At 42.5% G+C, this 6,605-nt stretch overlaps 1 pseudogene; it reads left to right on the plus strand.

Moving 5' to 3' along the window:
- The first annotated feature begins 4,015 nt into the window (after positions 1 to 4,015).
- Positions 4,016 to 5,370, plus strand: LOC122491790 (annotated as a pseudogene).
- The last annotated feature ends 1,235 nt before the right edge of the window (positions 5,371 to 6,605 follow it).

The following is a 6,605-nucleotide window of genomic DNA, read 5'->3' on the forward strand; positions in this document are numbered from 1 at the left end:
TCCTTTGTCCTATGGGCTCATTTTGCCCATCAGTCTCCCCTGAAGAACCAAGACAAAGTGTATATGCTGAGTGTTATCTGGCCACCTCCTGACAGGTCTAGCACAGTGACATTGGGTCCTGGCTCTCCCTCCAAAGCATTCATCGCTTACAGGAATGTCCACTGATGGCCAAGGGTCAGAGCTGCTGGAACACTGAGAAGTCCAGTGGAGGAATGCTGCATTTGCTTCTGTTCTGAGATCTCTGGGGTAAGTTCTTGAAGACTGTGGCTCCTACCAGGGAAGTCCCTGGTGGCTAAGTAAAGAGGTTCCAAGTAAAAGAAAGAAAGAGTTGTTAAATTACTACATATATATTTTTAACTTTTTAAAAAATGTTTTTATTTATTTTTGAGAGAGAGAGAGCGAGCACAAGCAGGGGACGGGCAGAGAGAGAGGGAGACATAGAATCAGAAGCAGGCTCCAGGCTGTGAGCTGTCAGCACAGAGCCCGATAAGGGGCTCGAACCCGTGAACTGCAAGATCATGACCTGAACCAAAGTCGGATGCTTAACTGACTGAGCCACCCAGGTGCCCTGAAAACCATATATTTAAAGACAAAGATGTGTGCTCTGGGACATCATGGGCCAACACTGATTGGGCATAGAGTTTGCCACAGAGGTTAGAAGGCATACTATTTAAATTTGACAGCCTTTGAGGAGTTGTGAGTTAACTTACAACAGTATGTTAAAGTTAAATATATTATTATTACTGGGATGGGGCTGGTAAAAAATGAGATGCTGCCAAACACATCTGATAAATTATAAAATATCTTCTTCATTCATTACTGCCTTTAATTTTTGTAACAACCCTGTGGGTGTTGCCAAAAGACAGGGAAACTGAGGCTCAGAGTGATTCAGCCACTTGTTAAAGGTCACATAACTTATGCAGAAGCTGAGATATGAAGCCATGTGGCTGATTCACAAGCAAATGTTGGTAAATATCTGGGATAACTGGCACCCATACCCGGTTAATTGGGGGTGTAAACTGGTAAAATTTCCATGGAAGATAACTTGGCAATATCTATCAAATGAAAACCACATATATTCTTTGCCTTTGGAATTCCACTTCTAGGGTGTTTGTGGTTCAGTGTAACTGGCCACCAGCAATGAATTAATTAAATTAACTCTGTCTAGAAATGGAATACTATGCAGCCATGAAAAGCAGGTATATGTGAACATACAAATATAGAGTGGTCTGCAGTATATATTATCAAGTGAAAAAAACAAGAAGCTGTTCTCCCCACTTCTTTGTGTTGTTTTAAAAGGGACTGGCTGCCTAAAGAGACAGGGAGTTGTGGATACTATCATTAAGACAGTTGTACAATTTTAAACTGAGGTCTGTGGTTCATTTTTAACTAGTATCTGTGGTTTCCATATCTGCAAGTGGCAACATAGTGAGCTGTTGACAGGGATATGGGATGGCCTTATGTATACAAATGAGTATTTTTATGGTATTAGTTAAAACGGATTCTTCCTAGCATTTCACACTATGTTCTAGAAGCTCTTCACTTTTCTGACTTCGCCTATCTAAATCTTCAGAGTTAGAAGGAAACTTAGAAACTATGCAATTCAGTATTTATCAACAGCAGGTCACAGCTTCCCAGTGAATTCTGGAATTAAATTTGTGGGTCAAAACTAGCATCACTTCATTCACTAAAATTAAAAAAAAATAATATAGACTAAAACAAAGTATCAGAGTACATTGTACATAGAAAGGCTATGTTTCATATTGGGAAACTGTGTTTTATGGTATGATTTGTTGTACTTCTGTGTATGAGTTTATGTGCATGCCTGTACATGTGTGGTCTGCATGTGCATGTATGGGCTTTTTCTGCATTTATATACGTGTTATGTGCTTATACATATATTTGTGCATGTGTATGTGTGTGCTGTGGTTTTAAATGCATTTCTGTTTTTTTTTTTTTTAAGTTTATTTTGAGACAGTGTGTGTACATGCACACGTGTGTGTGGGAGGAGCAAAGAAGACAAATCCCAAGCAGGCTCTGCAATGTCAGCGCAGAGCCTGATGTGGGGCTCACACTCACAAACTGTGAGACCATGACCTGGGCCAAAATCAAGAGTTGAATGCTTGGGGCGCCTGGGTGGCTCAGTCTGTTAAGCATCTGACTTCCGCTCAGGTCATGATATAACAGTTCGTGGGTTTGAGCCCTGCATTGGGCTCTGTGCTGACAGCTCAGAGCCTGGAGCCTGCTTCTGATTCTGTGTCTCCCTCTCTCTCTGTCCCTCCCTTACTCGTACTCTGTTTCTCTTTCTCTCTCAAAACTAAACACTAAAAAAATAAAAGAGTTGAACGCTTGACTGATTAAGCCACCCAGGCACCCCTAAATGTGTTTCTTACTATTGGTTCTAGACTAAAAAGTTTTAAATCCATTGTTCTAGTTCACAATGTCTTATTTTACGGATAAGGAAATGGAGGCTCAGACAGGCCAAGTGATGGGCAACAGGGCTAGAATTCCTACTTTTGTGTCCAGACTTATAGGTTCCTTATGTGTTTCATTATATTTTATAGATGTTTCTGTTGCCAGGGCCACTGAAGGACTTTAAGGAGTGGAAAGGTAGGTAATTGGGCTTTTATTTTGGAAGACCATGAGGAACAATGTGGAGGATGAACTGGAACGGACTAAAAGTAGGCTGGGACACCAGGTAGGAGCTCTGGTGAGAACTGATGATCCCCTAAGGCACTGACACTATGCCTTCTAAGGAGGAAAAAGGTGTGAAATTTATTCACAGGGCAGCAATGACAGGATCTGGTGATGACTGAATTTGAAGTGGCAAAGGAGAAAGAGTCAAGAAGAAATTCCAAGTTTCAGACTTGGGTACCTGGGTAAATGGTGGGGTGGTTTGCTGAGCAGGCAAAAACAGGAGAATGAACAGTTTTGGGGCCAAAGACAATGAGAATAGATCTGAGATGTCTTTGGAAGTTTCCAGTAGAGACTTTCAGGAGGGAATGAGAAAGCCAGCTTAGAATGCAGAAGAGAGCTCGGGGGTGGAGCTAATTATCTGGGAATCATCAGTGGAGGGTGAAGGATAGCTGTGAAAGGATTCTTTGTTTTGGGTTTCTTGGGATCCTACCCTTGAGTGTGGCTTCCAGGATTTCTTATTGGAAAGGCACGAGCAGAAACTTCTCACCGCACATCACCTCAACCAAATGCCACAGATATGCAAAATGAAACCATTGGGGGCAGACTCAGAAACCAAACCGACAAATTCTCCTCTCAGAGACTTTTTCTTTTTATTTACTCGTTTGGTTTCCATTTGTGCCCATGTAATTAAATAATTCTTTCTTTCTTTTACTTGGAACCTCTTTATTTAGCCACTGGGGACTTCCCTATGGTAGGGGCCACAGTCTTCAAGGACTTGCCCCAGAGATCTCAGAACAGAAGCAAATGCATTTCTGCTTGAGCTATTATTTCTCTGCCAAAGGGAATCTTCCTGACCAGTAATCCTGCTAACCTTTTATGGGAAATTTGACTTCTGGGCTTCAGTATAGATACTAAATTCACAGTGAAACCGTGGAAGACTCCCATTCATTAAAAATTTCATTCATACTCTCAAAGCTGAAAACAAGAAACCACAGTTTGGATTATAGGGATAGCCACTCTAAATGACCCAAGTGAACAATTGTTTCCGTCATGATATGTTTCCTGTGAATTCCAAGGGAATTCATGAAATAGAAACATTTTCTTATTTCACTTTTTATTGTAGATGCTAAGGTTTTGTTGGGAGGTTACTTGGGTACAGGGCAGGGGTGTTTCCAGAGGCTATGGAATTGGGCTGTGTTAAAGGACCCTGGATACAGAATTTGCCTGGATTGAAAGGATCTAGAGATTTTCCACTGGCCACAAATACAGGATCTATCACTGACTTGATGCATAAACTTGACAAGTCACTTCGTCTTTCCAGGCTTCATTTCTCTTCTTCAAGAAAAGGTGAAATGGCCTTTCTGTGCTGAGGGTCCAAATGACATTGCTTTGGGTTCCAGTCATAACTTAAAAGGAAACTTGCACAATGTCCGGAGCCCTTGACGTCCTGCAAAGGGAGGAGGATGTCCTCTAATTCCTTGCAGCAGAACTCGCTTAGATGACACTAACATTGACTTCCAAACAGAACAGTACATCTACCGAAAAGAAAGTGATGGTGCATTACAAATCTGGAGGGATCTATGAGAAGCTTCTGCCGGCAGCTTGTTCCATTGTTGCCATCAAAAACCCGGCTAATGTCAGCATCATATTCTAGGAACACTGGCCACTGGGCTGTGCTCAACTCGACGGCTGCCACTGGAGCCCCTCCTACTGTGGGCCACTTCACTCCTGGAACCTTCACTAGCCATGTCCAGGCTGCCTCCCGGAAACTGTGTCTTCTGCTGGTCACTGATTCAGGGCTGACCACCAGCCCCTCACAGAGGTGTTTTATGTTAACCCGCCTACCGTTGCTCTGTGTAACCCAGACTCTCCACAGTGCTGTGTGGACACTGCCATCCCACGCAACAGCAAAGGAGCTCACTCAGTGGGTCCGAGGCGGTGGATGCTGGCCTGGGAGGTTCTGCACACACTCCCGTGCACCATCTCCCATGAACACCCATGGGAGGCCACACCTGACCTCTCCTTCCACAGAGATCCTGAAGAGACTGAGAAGGAAGAGCAGGCTGATGCTGAAAAGGCTGTGACCAAGGAGGGATTTCCAGGTGAATGGACTGCCCCGGGTCCCGAATTTACTGCTACTCAACCTGAGGTCTCAGGTGGTCTGAGACATGCGGGGTCCTCAGTGCCGGTCCAGCAGTTCCCTACTGAAGACTGGGGCTCTCAGCCACTGCTCAGGACTGGGCTGCAGCTCCCACTGCTCGGGCCCCTGAATGGGTGGGAACAACCCCTGAGGGATCCTAAGTTGCTCCGTCCACAGACTCTTAAACAGAAATGGAAATAAGGTTGATGGAAAACAAACAGTTCCCCCCCAAAAAGTAAAGGAGAAATGGGACCAAGTGGTCACTAAGTTTCCTTCTGAATCTAAAAATGCTGTGATTTTGTAAATGACTCTATAGTAGCCTTCATTTAAGGGACAATTTATCAGGCACTTTGGAAGGATGAATACAATTTTTTGGCTTGTAACTTCAGTCAATTAATTAAACAAATATGTATGGATAGCCAATTATGCGCTTGGCATTCCACTCGGTGCTGGAGAAACATAGGACAAAGGTCATAATGCCCTGCCCTTGCAGGCTACGGAGAGACATGACAGCTGTGTTCCAGAATCAGCAATGGCCTAAGCTTTCTATTTCTGAGTCTATTGTGTCCTTAGTTTGCTCACTGTAAAATGGAGTCAAGTTCTGATAATTTACTATCTCCTCTACTAGCACAGAGGACAGGAATTTTGTTTCTTTTATTGATTGTTGTATCTCCAATACTGGAAGAATGCCCACCACAATGTTGGTGATTGATGTACAAGGTGTAATAATGGAGCGCAGATGTGAAGGATATATTTAAAGGTGGTAGAAGAATGAACCAATACAATGGTCTTCAAACTCCAGTATGCATACCCCAAAAGAGTTTACAAAGACTTTCCATGAAATGGGTGGGGATAGATAGCTTTAGGGGAATCAATTTCCAGATCCTCAACTTCCACACCAACCATTTCTCAAAGGTGATCTGCCTGGGAACTGCTGAAAAGTTGTCCTGCTGACATTTCCCCCCATCTTCCCTTTTATAGGCTTCTCTTAATAAATGAATGCCTTTTCTTCCAGGCTTATTGAGATGCATTCCCTGAGGTGGTAAAAAGCACCGGAGAAGAAATGTTTAGGGGTAAATGACTCTAATGACTGGCTAATACCTTTTGCAAGTCAAGTGGTTTCCAATGCTTTTGTCAACAAAATTTAAGTAGAACCTAATGGAATTGTCATTCGATAGATTGTTAAAAATAATTTTTGATGGTAGATTAATCACAATGTGATATTTGGCATATACTTCAAAGGGAACTCAAGGAACTGATTGACATTGCTGTAACAAGACTCCTTCCATTTCCACCTACTTATTAATGAACAAGTTTTCTCAAAGGTTAACATCTATAAAAACCAAAATGGAGGGGCACCTGGGTGGCTCAGTCGGTTTAAGCGTCTGACTTCGGCCCAGGTCATGATCTTGTGGTTCGTGAGTTCAAGCCCCACATCTGGCTCTGTGCTGACAGTTCAGAGCCTGGAGTCTGCTTTGGATTCTGTGACTCCCTCTCTCTCTCTGCCCCTCACCTGCTCTCTCTCTCACTCTCTCTCAAAAATAAACAAACATTAAAAAAAAACAAACAAAAATGGAGGTAGACACGATGGAGAATTCTAGTCTTATTCTGTTAATAAGTAATATTCATTGAATACTTGAATGAGTTGGAAATGAAAACAAGCTCCTCTCAATAAAAGGTGCATTTCCAATATAATTTTCCTTTTTATTCCACAGTTGTTCAAAGTTTATAATATTTTTATATTGTTTTAATTGATTAATGATAGTGATTCTCATAGTAACAATATAGAAGAATTTTATCACTTAGAACCTTATGGTCACAGGAGACT

Source organism: Prionailurus bengalensis, chromosome C2 (genome assembly GCF_016509475.1).
Source record: "Prionailurus bengalensis isolate Pbe53 chromosome C2, Fcat_Pben_1.1_paternal_pri, whole genome shotgun sequence".
In the NCBI taxonomy this organism is placed as follows: domain Eukaryota; kingdom Metazoa; phylum Chordata; class Mammalia; order Carnivora; family Felidae; genus Prionailurus; species Prionailurus bengalensis.